This window comes from Cotesia glomerata, linkage group LG5, assembly GCF_020080835.1.
Source record: "Cotesia glomerata isolate CgM1 linkage group LG5, MPM_Cglom_v2.3, whole genome shotgun sequence".
NCBI lineage: Eukaryota > Metazoa > Arthropoda > Insecta > Hymenoptera > Braconidae > Cotesia > Cotesia glomerata.
The window spans coordinates 24,734,139-24,750,004 of NC_058162.1; the positions used below are offsets into that span (position 1 = coordinate 24,734,139).

Sequence of the window (15,866 nt, forward strand, 5' to 3'; positions counted from 1 at the left end):
ATTAGATCAATCAGTTTTTTAACCTGCCAATAATTGGTGTATCCGGATAGTCTATTTAATTATTAAAAATTAATTAGTAAATATCAGTGATTATCTTTTGAAAAAAAGAAATTGATTAGTAAAAACCTTACTTGAGACATTACCACAAACAAAATTCAACGATATTGATATTTGATTGCTTAAGGAAGTTCTTTCGCTCCAGTTGAGTCACAACAACTGTAGTAGTCAATATTCGATAAATTAAAATAAAAAACCCACAAAAATTCCTCAAATTAAAGAATAAATAGTATATGAGGCATTAATCGTTGAAATTTTGAAAATTAAATACAAAAAATAGTTAAATACAAAAATTAATTTGACTCTTGTAAATCAACTCTTAGTAACCGGTTCGTGATTTGGCAACCCTTTATTTCGGTTGTTTACATTTTTATTTGCACAATATAACCTTAATCATGTTTAACTTCTTGCAGTCAGTGTAAATAAATAAATTAATTAAAAATGTTTAGTCACAAAACCATAACATTCTAATGTCTCATGGCAGGAATGCTAGTATTTTTTAATTATTGTTTTATTTTTCAATTATGAATTATGAAAATTTGTTAACAATAAATTAACTAATAAATATGTATGAAAAACATAAGCGCGTTAAAGTTTAGTTTGAATTTATTGAATGGTCTGAAGCTCGCGCGATACACAACGTTGCCAAATATTCTGACGCCATTTAAATGTAGGTTACTTAAAAATTTTCTGTGATTTTATAATTATAATTTCTCCATAAATTCCACGGCAACCTATATATTTTATTGCAAAAAATCAAACCTGAATATTTTGAAAACCTTATTATGAGTTTTTTTTTTTTACCCCATCTAATCAGTGGTTAATGCCATAATTCGAGAAAGTTGTTAAGGTCTGACTTTCTCGTAAGACTCAGAAAAAATACTAACATTTTTAGAAATTTTTTTTTCAAAAATTTGCACGGTGAAGAATAAATTAAACTTCACTAGTAGATACATAAGGACTTTAACTATTAGATAAAAATTAATTTTATGCATAATCTAATATTTTTTATTTAACATTGATGGCGAAAGGACCTCCTTAAAAAAATCAAATCATAACTTTGTTTCTAATAATGCCAATAATTGGGGCTTTCACCTTATATGAAAAATTTATAAAATTGAATAATCGAAATTAATTGTATGTTTTATAATATTTAAATAATGGGTGTCAATAACTAGTTGATAATTTTTAAGTTGAATCTCATATTGACAGCCATTCGACAGCGTTAAGACGCCTTTTTTTTTACTTTAACTTAAAAAATTAACTGTAAGAGTTTGAACTCTTCTGATTCAATAAATTATTTTTAAATAAATTTTTTTATTTTTAAAAGTGATTAATCATTTATGGAAGTTATTATTAATAAACTTTAATAAAATTGATTACTTAATAATAAATTTTGATAAATAAGAATAAGCAGATGATTGTAGGCATGCTTAGTATAGGTGTCAATAATTGGGGTGAAGGTATGTCAATAATTAGATCAATCAGTTTTTTAACCTGCCAATAATTGGTGTATCCGGATAGTCTATTTAATTATTAAAAATTAATTAGTAAATATCAGGGATTATCTTTTGAAAAAAAGAAATTGATTAGTAAAAAGCTTACTTGAGACATTACCACAAATAAAATTCAACGATATTGATATTTGATTGCTTAGAAAAAATCAAATCATAACTTTGTCTCCAATAGTGTTAATAATTGGGTCTTTTACCTTATCCCCCTTTCAAAATAACTTCCCATAGTATCTAATTATCGCGATAACTGTAATTAAATTCTGAATAAATTTTATCTTAGCAAAAATTTTGCTAGGTTTAATTATGGACTAATTTGGTATTATTTAATAAATGGACTAATGGACTATTTATTATAAATTTTTAATTAATGGACTATAATTAATAAATTAATCATCTTAATATTTTCCAAGTTACTACTATAACAATATATTATAAAATTTTTAAAAAATATGCAAACTCTCGACATTACACCGAAATTTTCCTATTAAAAGTTTCGGAGAATAAAATTTCCCAATTTCTTTCGCTTTAACTTGCACATTAAGCCTCTAAAACCGTAATTACTTGTTTGCATTAATCAAAAGTGTTGCGGCCGGTGAATAAACAAGCATTGAGTGAGAAATAGTCCAAATTGGGATAGGAATCTTAACCGAGACAGAATGGTATTGGTCAGCGCACAATTCCCACGTTATACAAACACATTACTTATTATTATTTCTTACAATACACACAAACGTACAATATAAAATAAAATTCATTGCTTGAGAATTAATGGACTAATTTTAATCCGCTTAACTAAAGATTGAAATAAATAAATAAATAAATAAATAATTGAAAACTAATGGCTCAGACAAAACTTTTCTAAACGTTAATTATTAACGTGTGTCTAATATAAAATCTAACATAATCCAACCACCGATACAAATCCGCGTCTAGCGATACTTTCTCCATCAATTAGGCACCTGAGCTTCGTTAGTTTACTTTAATAATGTTAACGTCCACTTAAATAATGTGTAACGAGTGCACATATGTTTTGTACATCAAATGTAATTATTACTTTTTATTGCCGGTATTAAAAAATTATTAGGTACTTTTTTCTATTGCTAGTCGGTCTTTAATTAATTTAATTGTTCGTGTTTGTATATTCGCGGCGGCCCGGGACGACATTAATCTGATTAGGGTTGATTTTTTTTTGTTGTGTAATAGATCGAAAGTCGGGCGTACAGGAACTGACATTTCGTCTTCGTGACTCACATTCGCACGACGTGAGACAATTGAGTCCTTATGCTTGCGTCAGGACAAGTTTTATTCATTATTTCATACTCCAGTGTCATATGAATTGTTTGTTATGCTGTTATGTAATAATTGTTCTATAATATTGAAACGCCGAGGGAGATAGAGGTAAATGCGATATCTTCGAAAATATTGGTCCTATGGAAGATTATAGAGACAAAAATTGATCAAAATTGAGTTTTCTCTAAATTTTGTTTTCTAAAATTTATATTTTGTGCATTACAGCCTTTTTGAAAAGAAATTATGCATAGTTTTAAGAACATTTTAGGTAAAAGCCACAATTATTGACACTATAAGAGACAAAGTTATGATTTGATTTATTTTAAGCAATCAAATATCAATATCGTTGAATTTTGTTTGTGGTAATCTCTCAAATAATGTTTTTACTAATCAATTTCTTTTTTTAAAATGATAATCACTGATATTTACTAATTAATTTTGACAGCGAATGGCTGTCAATATCAGAATTCAACTTAAAAATTATCAACTAGTTATTGACACCCATTATTTAAATATTATAAAACATACAATTAATTTTGATTTTTAATTTTATAAATTTTTCATATGAGATAAAAGTCTTAGTTATCGATACTATTAGAGAAAAAGTAATGATTTGATTTTTTTTAAGCAATCAAATATCAATATCGTTGAATTTTGTTTGTGGTAATGTCTCAAGTAATATTTTTACTAATCAATTTCTTTTTTTAAAATGATAATCACTGATATTTACTAATTAATTTTAAATAATTAAATAGATTATCCGGATACACCAATTATTGGCAGGTTAAAAAACTGATTGATCTAATTATTGACATACCTTCACCCCAATTATTGACACCTATACTAAGCATGCCTAGAATCATCTGCTTATTCTTATTTATCCAAACTTATTATTAAGTAATCAATTTTATTAAAGTTTATTAATAATAATTTCCAAAAATGATTAATTACTTTTAAAAATATAAAAATTTGTTTAAAAATAGTTTATTGATTCAGAAGAGTTCAAACTCTTACAGTTAATTTTTTAGGTTAAAGTCAAAAAAAAGGCATGATAACAATGTCAAATGGCTGTCAATAAGAGATTCAACTTAAAAATTATCAACTAGTTATTGACACCCATTATTTAAATATTATAAAACATACAATTAATTTCGATTATTCAATTTTATAAATTTTTCATATGAGATAAAAGTCTTAGTTATCGATACTATTAGAGAAAAAGTAATGATTTGATTTTTTTTAAGCAATCAAATATCAATATCGTTGAATTTTGTTTGTGGTAATGTCTCAAGTAATATTTTTACTAATCAATTTCTTTTTTTAAAATGATAATCACTGATATTTACTAATTAATTTTAAATAATTAAATAGATTATCCAGATACACCAATTATTGGCAGGTTAAAAAACTGATTGATCTAATTATTGACATACCTTCACCCCAATTATTGACACCTATACTAAGCATGCCTAGAATCATCTGCTTATTCTTATTTATCCAAACTTATTATTAAGTAATCAATTTTATTAAAGCTTATTAATAATAATTTCCATAAATGATTAATTACTTTTAAAAATATAAAAATTTATTTAAAAATAATTTATTGAATCAGAAGAGTTCAACTCTTACAGTTAATTTTTTAGGTTAAAGTAAAAAAAAAGGCGTCATAGCGCTGTCGAACGGCTGTCAATAAGAGATTCAACTTAAAAATTATCAACTAGTTATTGACACCCATTATTTAAATATTATAAAGCATACAATTAATTTCGATTATTCAATTTTATAAATTTTTCATATATTATTAATTAAAAAAAAAAATATCTTATTATTAGATGAAGAAATTAATTTAAATTCGGCATTTGAAAAAAATGCTTTTCTAATCAAAGTTGTTAAGAAAATAAACGTTCGTAAGCTGGTTTGATGAACTGGTAGTAACTTAATTTTTTTTTAATAATTAATATTTAATATTTTGAACTGAGTAATTTTTTTTAATTTTTTAATTAATTAGAATTTAATAAAAATTTATATGATAGTTATTCTTATTACGTGTCAATTTAGACCCCTGTCAATAATTGGGGCTTTTACCCTAGTCAAAACAGTGATATATTTGAAACTAGTAGTTCTATAAGGATTTTTAATGACACCAAATTGTGCCAAAATAGAATTTTATACTTTTGTTTAGAACTTTTTTCTCCAAAATAGAATCAAATTAACAACTAGATAATTTTTCTCAAAAATTACTTTTGTATAGAATTTCAAGTCTATGACTAAATCAGTCATATCTTCTATAATATAAGTCGTACAAAATTTGACCCGAACAAAAATTGTTCAAAATTTAATTTTCTACAACTTTTGTACCAAACATTTCTTTCCAAAACTTTCGATTTAAAAGTTACAGCCATTAAAAAACCACTAAATACAAAATAATGTTTAAATATTTATCAACTTTCCCTTATCGAAATTAAAATAAATTAATTAATAATTAAATAAAATAGAACATCGAAAAACCTTCTCGAGCTAATTATCATAATAACGAGCATTAAAATAATAACTCAGCTGAAAAAAAGTACGTAAATACAGCGCTTATAATAACGAATTACCCTGTCCAATTTATTGAATGATAACAATTTAATTTAGAGTATAATAACAATAATAACGATGTTTTTTTGCCGGAATAATTAATTAAAGTTTCTCTCGGGTATTATTTAATAGCAATTATTACGTATTGCCCATAGATAATCGATCGTAATGGCCGAGCGATTTACCTAGATCCGTCAGACGACTATAGACCGATTTCTTGATATTCTTAAAAAGAAGAAATGCCGGCGACCACCCGACTAGGCCTGCCTGCTACTATCCCGCGACTTAGCAATGTCGTAATTGATCGGTAGACCGACACAACACTCGGTATAGTACTATACGATACATGCTTTATAGTTTATAGTACATACTACATACTACATGGTACAAGGTACATACACAACATAACACAACACGTGCTCAATAGTACCACTTTTTCTTCAACATTTCTCTCTTTCTAAACTCTAACCTCTCTAAGAATCGACAGAATTACTGAGTTATTCAATCAAAATCCTCGTCAATTCTTTTCCGTCAGCTTATTTTATTAATTAGTTAATTAATACAAACGGTTGTATGATTCTTGATCTCCTGACAAAATATCTTAAATAATTAAATTTTTATTTATTTATTTATTTATTTATTTACCAAATTTTTAGACCCTGAAGCCTTAGCTCCCTAAGGGCCTTACATAGAAATAAATACATAATAATAATAAAATTAGATAAACACACTGATAGAAGGATTTATTTGTATTAAAAAATATTTGTTAATAGTTAACAAATCATTTATTAGAGACCATTTTTTAGTATTAAACAAATATTTCTTAGTATTTAAAATCATTCGTTTGTATTTAATAAATCTGATATTCATTTATTAAATATTAATAAATCTTTTTAAATACTAAAAAATATTTGTTAAGGACTAAAAAGTGGTCTCTAATAAATGATTTGTTAAATATTAACAAATATTTTTAACTATAAACAAATCCTTCTATCAGTGCAGTAATGGATATAAAATAATAAGACAGTAATAATAAGAAATATGAAAAGTAACGTTGTCTCTAAGCAAAGTCTATCCAAATTATTATTTAATGACTTTAGTTCATAAAACGAAAAAAAAAAAAAAGAAAAAAAATGAATTTGAACATTTCGAATAAAACAATTCGAAAAAATTGCCAATATTATTTCAACACTTATTAAGATCCAAGAACCTTCCTAGTGTAAAGAATGTCTATAAAACAATAATACGTAGAAATACTTTTGTTCTGCATCTTAAAATTAATTTTTAAATTAATTAATAACATTTTTGAGGAAATTTCCGAAAAATTTACTCATTAAATAATTATTAACATTTAATTAACTAATAAAAAATATAGCACTCTCAATTACCGGTATATACTTGAAAACACCGCAAGAGTTCCATAACCTTCAAATTTATTTATGTTTAATTTCTGACTAAAATGACTAAGATCTTCTAGCATTTAAAAAACCGCGGTTACTTATGCGCCAAGTAACTGCGCAAGCGGTGTTGCCAAGTCAAATACAAGACTTTAAAGAACGCAAGTTCCAAGTTATTTTTCATAAAAAATATAAAATATCTCCGTAATACGTTCAGAAAGCTACTTTTTTATTGTTTTAATCGAAAGCTTATTATTTTTTCAATCAAATTCAATGAAAATAAAATTTTTTAAAAATCGTTAACTGCATTAAATTCTTAACTAAATACACGGCTGGTGGAATCTCCATTTTACATATAAAAATTACAATTTCCAAACCTAATTATTGAATTAAATATCCCGGAAACTCGCTGTTTTTTTAATTTTTCAAATAATTATTAGGCTATGTAGATTGAATTTACAAATTTTCAGAAAGTTTTTAAAATTTGACTACTTCGCGTGAATCTCCTTAAATACTCAATTTTTAGAATTCTAACTATGAGAGCCGTAGCCACCTAGTGAATTTTTTTAAAACTAACTTTTTGATCCAATTTATTTTTTATTATTAAGGAGATCCAAGTACCCTCCTAGTGTAAAGAATGTCTATAAAAAAATAATACGTAGAAATACTTTTGTTATGCATCTTAAAATTGATTTTTAAATTAATTAATAACATTTTTGAGGAAATTTCCGAAAAATTTACTCATTCAATAATTATTAACATTTAATTGACTAATAAAAAATATAGCACTCTCAATTACCGGTATATACTTGACAACACCGCAAGAGTTCCCTAACCTTCAAATTTATTTATGTTTAATTTCTGACTAAAATGACTAAGATCTTCTAGCATTTAAAAAACCGCGGTTACTTATGCGCCGAGTAACTGCGCAAGCGGTGTTGCCAAGTCAAATACAAGACTTTAAAGAACGCAAGTTCCGAGTGATTTTTCATAAAAAATATAAAATATCTCCGTAATACGTTCAGAAAGCTGCTTTTTTATTGTTTTAATCGAAAGCTTATTATTTTTTCAATCAAATTCAATGAAAATAAAATTTTTTAAAAATCGTTAATTGCATTAAATTCTTAACCAAATACACGGCTGGTGATATCTCCATTTACCTACATGTAAAAATTACAATTTTCAAGACTAATTATTTGGTTAAATATCCGGAAACCTACTGTATTTTAATTTTTGTATCAATTATTAGGCTACGTAGATTGAATTTACAAATTTTCAGTAAGTTTTAAAAATTTGACTACTTAGCGTAAATCTTCTTAAATACTCAGATTTTAAAATTCTAACTATGAGAGCCGTAGCCACCTAGTGGAATTTTTTAAAACTAATTTTTGATCCAATTTATTTTTTTTTGTTAAGGAGTTCCAACTACTCTTCTAGTGTAAATAATGTCTATAAAAAATAATACGTAGAAATAATTTTGTTACGCATCTTAAAATTAATTTTTAAATTAATTAATAACATTTTTGAGGAAATTTCCGAAAAATTTACTCATTGAATAATTATTAACATTTAATTGACTGATAAAAAATAACGCACTCTGAATTACCGGTGTACACTTGACATCACCGCAAGAGTTCCCTAACCTTAAAATTTATTTGTTTACTGTCTAACTAAAATTACTAAGATCTTCTAGCATTTAAAAAACCGCGGTTACTTATGCTTTGAGTAACTGCGCAAGCGGTGTTGCCAAGTCAAATACGAGACTTGAAAATAAAATTGAAATGAAAATAAAATTAAAATGAAAATAAAATTTTTTTTAAATCGTCAATTACATTAAATTCTTAACCAAATACACGGCTGGTGGAATCTCCATTCACATGTAAAAATTACAATTTTCAAACCTAATTATTTTATTAAATATCCCGGAAACTGTTTTTTAATTTTTCTATTTATTATTAAGCTACGTAGATTGAATTTACAAATTTTTAGGAAGTTTTAAAAATTTGACTACGTGGATCTCCTAAAAGATCTATCTTCTTAAATATTAGTCCTACTGAAATTTTTATAGACATTCTTCAAAATAAAATTCTCTACAGATTTTATCAAATTTTTTTTTTCTAAAATCGATAGTTCAAAAATTACAACCAATTAAATTATATAATTTTTCAAAAACATTATTTTTCTTATAGTTTGGAACCTATATTCGGATTGCTCATATCTTCTAAAATATCGTTCCTACAAAAAATTTCAGACACTAAACTTGTTCAAAATTAAAGTTTATACAACTTTTGTCCAAAATTTTTCACTCAAAATTGAAAAATTCAAAAGTTATAATTAATATAACTAGAAAATAGTTGTTTCAAAAATATTCTTCTTTCATAAATTGAAACCTGTAATAAAATCAGCTATATCTTTGAAGATATATCCTACAAAAATTTTCATAAATATCAAACTTGTTCAAAATTGAACACTAAAATTTTTCTTCAAAACTTCTTTTTCCAAAATTAATGATTCAAAAATGACAATCATCCAAACAACACCTTAGAAATTCAAAAATTATTCTTTACTTTCAATATAAATTAAAAAACCCGTAAATTCATTCTCGTCTTACTAAAAAAAAAAAAAAACGTATTCATCAATGGACTTGTGAATGAGTGAATTACTTAATCGGATGTTAACGATCGTGAGAGCACGATCTCTGACGACTTCGGAATTAAATAACTTAAATAGTCAAAGTCTCCTTTTATTATATACCTAGACAAGCAAAAAAAAAGTTTAAACAACTAGTTATGCAGTTGTCGAGGTCAAAATTATTCATGTATGTAAGGTATGAACAAAAAGATAAAAAGTTAAAGTTAGTAAAAATGAAGTATAATTTTTTTTTTATTATTAATGTTGCCGCAGTGAAAAGTAACTCAAGACTCAATACAGGGCGTGCTGTTTTGTTTTCTTTATCTTACCTCATGCGAGAAACATTGCGAGATAGTTATTACATATATATGCACCGAGTCAGTTGTTCTCTATATGTTATGTTGTGTCTGTCTCTTATTAGTTACATAGTTTTATAGTAATAGTAATAGTAATAGTAAAAACTTTATATGGATACAAATGGGTATTTTATACACTCCTTAACGCCTTGAAAGGCTCGCACGACGTATCTACTCATAAAAACAATGTTCATCAAGATAGATCGATCTTGCTCGATAAAAAACGCAAGTAAAGGCTTATTCTAGTAGCTTGAGCGAAAAAACGCCCCATTTGATTAGATATTTCTCACATATTCTCCAATATGAGATACTGAGATCTCAGATTATTTTTTATGTAAATATATCTGTGTATACACATTGTAAAAGTATGATTTTACGTTATTATATTGTATTATATGCTTGATAACTTGTTGAAAGGAGATATCAGACTTGAGAGCAGAGCAGAGACCAGTTCCGAGAATTCCAGGCCTTGAAAATTGTTCAATTAAAGATCAATTGTTTCGATCGTAAGGAAATCTTTTGATAGATTTTTAAACTAAATGATTTTTTCAAAAAAAATTATTTTTGTAAGTTTGATTGACTAAATCTTTTGAAATATTTTGTTTGCAGGAATTTTTATAAAAACCAAATTTCAAAATTTTATTTTTAACAACTTTTCTTGAACAACTTGAACAACTGTCCTTGAAATATATAAGTTTTTTAAAAACTCGTTTTTTGGATATTTTTAAGATCTGCGTGAAGTAGACAAATTATTAAAACTTCCTGAATATTTTCAAATTCAATCTACGTAGCCTAATAATTAATAAAAAAATTAAAAGACAGTAACTTTCTGGGATATTTAATGAAATAAATAGGTTTGAAAATTGTAATTTTTACATGTAAAATGGAGATTCCACCAGCTGTGTATTTGGTTAAGAATTTAAGGTAGTTGTTGCGTGATAGGCATTTCAACAGAAAATTATGAAATTTTTTTTATTGAAAGATAAATATATTAATAATTCGCTACCAAAATTTCAGATCAATTGACCGCACCGTTTTTGAGTAATTAATTTTTGAAATTGCATCTTTTACACGTAGCGGTATAGAGAGATGGTAAAGTTAGTATGAAATCTTCCGTACCACTCTCGAGTGGGCCAAAGATTTCATACTAACTTTATCATCTATACCCGGATAGCCAAGTTGGCCGCAACTTTCTGTCAATCTACTGCCGCAACTTGTCCCCACCTTGGCGGCAACTCTTGGAATTTATCTCGGTTGGTGTCAACTTGTTCACCAAGTTGTCGGCAAAAGTTGCTCTGAAACTTTTTCACACCAAGTTGACGATAAGTTTCTCAAGAAATTTGGCGACATATTGCGGCAGTAGATTGGTCTCTTTTTCTCAGAAACTTGTAGCCAACTTGGCGCCAACAGTTACAAATTCGGAAGTTGACCGCAAGTTGTCGCTAAGTTGGTGGCAACTATCTGACACCAACTTGGTTGGTCTGAAACTGTGGCTATCAGGGTACGTGTAAAAGATACAATTTCGAAAATTAATTACTCAAAAACGGTGCGGTCAATTGATCTGAAATTTTGGTAGTGAATTATTAATATATTTATCTTTCAATAAAAAAAATTTCATAATTTTCTGTTGAAATGCCTATCACGCTACAACTACCTTAATGCAATTAACGATTTTAAAAAAATTTTATTTTCATTGAATTTGATTGAAAAAATAATAAGCTTTCGATTAAAACAATAAAAAAAGTAAATTTCCGAACGTATTACGAAAATATTTTATATTTTTTATGAAAAATCACTCGGAACTTGCGTTCTTTAAAGTCTTGTATTTGACTTGGCAACACCGCTTGCGCAGTTGCTCGACGCATAAGTAACTGCGGTTTTTTAAATGCTAGAAGATCTTAGTCATTTTAGTTAGACAGTAAACATAAAAAAGTTTGGAAAATCCAAATGAGCATGCCTTAAGCGCTCATGTCATACATAAATTATTTAGATCATAACAAAAATTATTCGTTTTTAATTTGAATTTTCCCGCGAGTAGTATTATCCCCTCTGTAGGTCGAACTAAAAAAAATTTTAACAGATGATAAAACAGTTAGTAATTATACCATCATATATGTATAGTTTCTGCTTGTTTATAGTTATTTCAATTCTGTTTATGAAAAATAATATATATGGCTGCCGAAAACGCAGAAAAAGTCACCGAACTGACAATCAAAAAAAATTAACTATATCGAAACGGAATTATTTTGACACGTAATTTTCACAAGGTTTTTGTTAAACTTCCTCAGGAATAAAACAAAAAAAAAAATTAAATCGTGAAAGTGATTTTTGACAAAGTTGTGTTGTTATCAAGCCTAGAGCTCCCGTGAATATCACGCTCTTATTAATTTAATTCATCAGAAAAACGAGTTTTTTCTGAGAAATCTTATTTAATCGATAAGAAAATTTTTTTAACGTGTTCTGTAGTTACTATTATTTATTTCAATATGCTTTTAATTCACAATTTTTTTCGTTTAAATTATGAAAATCACGTTTTAATCGAAATCACGATTTTTAGGCGAGAGTAGAGCATACCTACGCGCTTCGCGCTTAAGGCATGCAATAAATTTTAAGGTTAGGGAACTCTTGCGGTGTTGTCAAGTGTATACCGGTAATTCAGAGTACTATATTTTTCATTAGTCAATTAAATGTTAATAATTATTTAACGAGTAAATTTTTCGGAAATTTCCTCAAAAATGTTATATTAATTAACTCACAAATTAATTTTAAAATAGCAAAAGTATTTCGATGTATTATTTTTATAGATCCACAGATTCGGTAGAATCTGGCGCCAAGTTCCGTTCAAATCGTTGTCATCGGAGCGCCAGACTACCGACTATGTTTACTGTAAGCAGAACGGTATTTTGAGGTTGCAAAAATTTTATTTAATTCTACGGTACTTTTTTTTCCTAAATTGTATATTATAACAGTAATTAATACTTTATTTTACTGTTATTAATTAATTATATTCACTTATAACAATTAATCTACTTTAAATTACTAAATTTAATCAGCACAAACTATAGCAACGCAAAAATTTCGATCCTGACTTTTTTCGATGGGCAAAGTGATCTGCCACAGACTAAATAATTCGAGAATGCATAGTAATCCTTCATTAGATGGGAAACTACAGTTAAAAAGATATTTCACAGCTTGCAACTACACCCGCCAGGATGCGCTGGAATTATTTTTACATAAACTGTAGCTTCAAGAGGATAGTTTGCTATAAAAAATGCAGCCAACGCGAGATTTAAGTTGGTACCAATTGTAAATTATAATTACAAAAAATACTAAAATCTGAACAAAAACAGTTTAACTGTAAAAATCGCGCCAAGTCCACGTTCATAAGACTATTAAGAAAAAAATTTGTTTTCTTTACAAATATAAAATAAAAAATAAAAATCAAGTAACCGATATGATTGTTTATGATTTTCGGAAATTAAAAAAAAAATTTTTGTTGTAGAATTTAAAAATTAAAAATTTTTGGAACGTACTTGGTGTGCGTCATTGTGTATTTCAATTTTTTTAAAGTCTAGTAAATAGATTTTACGAATTTCATTAAAAGTAAAATATTTTGCAACTGCGTACACTAAATACGTTACAAAATTTTTTTTTTAATTTTTAAATTTACAACAAAATTTTTTTTAATTTCCGAAAATCATAAACAATCATATCGGTTACTTGGATTTTTTTATTTTTTTATTTTATATCTTTTTGTAAAGAAAAAAACAAATTTTTTTTCTTAATAGTCTTATGAACGTGGACTTGGCGCGATTTTTACAGTTAAACTGTTTTGTTGAGATATTCTTTACACTAGCAGGGTACTTGGATCTCCTTAATTATCTTTATCATTTACATAAAAAAAAACCAAACTTTCTTCATAATACAGTAAGAAAATTTCTCCCTCAAACTCTTAAAAACTCCCTGTTAGTTAAAATTTATAATTCCATTTCCTCTAATTACAAAAGAATGCACAAACTAATAGCAACAAATCCATAAATATGAGATAACATCCTGTTGCGTGAGATAACTCAACATACCAAACTTTCGAATGCATCGACCACACATCTATCCTATATAAAACATAAAATTTTTCATCTGTCAAATCGAACGATTAGATCGGACCATGGAAGCTAAATCAATTAGACTGATGAAAAATAACTAGTCAAACTTTCTGTTAAAATTACCTTCTGGTAATTTTCGTGTTACGAAATTCAATTTTAAATATTTTGACATCGTAGGACAATAGACAATTATTGTTAAGTGTTGCACGATGATTGGTCAAAAATTTAAATATTAGTGTCCTTCGCTATATATCGGTAAATTACTTAACTTGCACTTAAATTAAACGATATAATATTATGGACTAGCGGACATTTAGTTAGTGTAATAATAAACTGCCGGAGGGCGTGATCAAAAATTAGTGTGGCCGTACATGCGGTTGCTTTACCTTTCACTGAAAAAGAAAAAAAAAGAAAAAAAAAATGTAATGAACTTGGAATTGTGATAATGATGAATATTGTACCTAGCTTGGATATTGATTTGGATTGTGGTTAGTTCCATAAAGAAGGAGTTTTCGTTAGGTGGTCTGCACTCATAAAAAATTCATTATGACACCGATGCAAGATTTATGGGAAGAATAATGAATTTTCGCAATGCGCTTAAGAATATTTTATGTATTTATACTTTAGTATAGTTATAGAAGTCTAGTTATAAGTTAGTTGAGTTTTAATGTTCAGATTGAGGAGGAATATCAATCAAGTTTAGTAGAGGGACATTTTCCTTTCTAGACCGAGGTTCGAGGTGTGCAAGTTGTTGGGCGGATAACCAGAGGCGAACATTATTAAACACCGGTTAATGAAAAATTTACTGACCGCAAGTAAGCGCTTTAATGACAAGTCCATTTTATTTTATTAGTCGATGCAGTAACACCAGGTTTATAGATATTTGCTAACAGTTCAAGAGGTTTTTCGTTGGGCAATTTTGGACTCGGGTCTATAAGTTTTATTTTTTAATTTTTATTATAAAATCGATGGTTCAAAAGTTACGGCCGTATGAAAAATTGTGTAATTTTTCCAAAAAGTTCTTTTTTTGTATTCAGTAGTTTTCAGACAGCCAAATTTGCTATATCTTCTAAAATATTGATCCTACGAAAATTTTTGCAGATACAAAAATTGTACAAAATTAACATTTCTACAATTTTTGTTTGAAAATATTTCTCCTAAAAAAATTAGTTCAGAAGTTACAGTCAAAATAATAATTATCTATACTTATCCAAAAAAAAAATTATTTTCTTTAGTTTCAAGCTTATAATTAAACTGACAATATCATAAAAAATATTGGTCTTACCAAAAATATTACAGATACCAAAATTGTTCAAAATTTAATTCTCTGAGGTAAAAGCCTCAATTATTGACACTATTAGAGACAAAGTAATGATTTGATTTTTTTTAAGCAATTAAATATCAATATCGTTGAATTTTGTTCGTGGTAATGTCTCAAGTAATGTTTTTACTAATCAATTTCTTTTTTTAAAATGATAATCACTGATATTTACTAATTAATTTTAAATAATTAAATAGATTATCCAGATACACCAATTATTGGCAGGTTAAAAAATTGATTGATCTAATTATTGACATACCTTCACCCCAATTATTGACACCTATACTAAGCATGCCTAGAATCATCTGCTTATTCTTATTTATCTAAACTTATTATTAAGTAATCAATTTTATGAAAGTTTATTAATAATAATTTCCATTAATGATTAATTACTTTTAAAAATATAAAAATGAATTTAAAAATAATTTATTGAATCAGAAGAGTTCAAACTCTTACAGTTAATTTTTTAGGTTAAAGACAAAAAAGGGGTGATAGCGCTGTCGAATGGCTGTCAATGTGAGATTCAACTTAAAAATTGTCAACTAGTTATTGACACCCATTATTTAAATATTATAAAGCATACAATTAATTTCAATTATCCAATTTTACAAATTGTT

General features: G+C 26.8%; 1 long non-coding RNA gene across 1 annotated transcript in view; it reads right to left on the reverse strand.

Annotated features, from left to right (window-relative positions):
* LOC123265835 overlaps positions 1–15,866 on the reverse strand; it is a 155,560-nt gene that overhangs the window by 111,561 nt on the left and 28,133 nt on the right. The window lies entirely within an intron of this gene.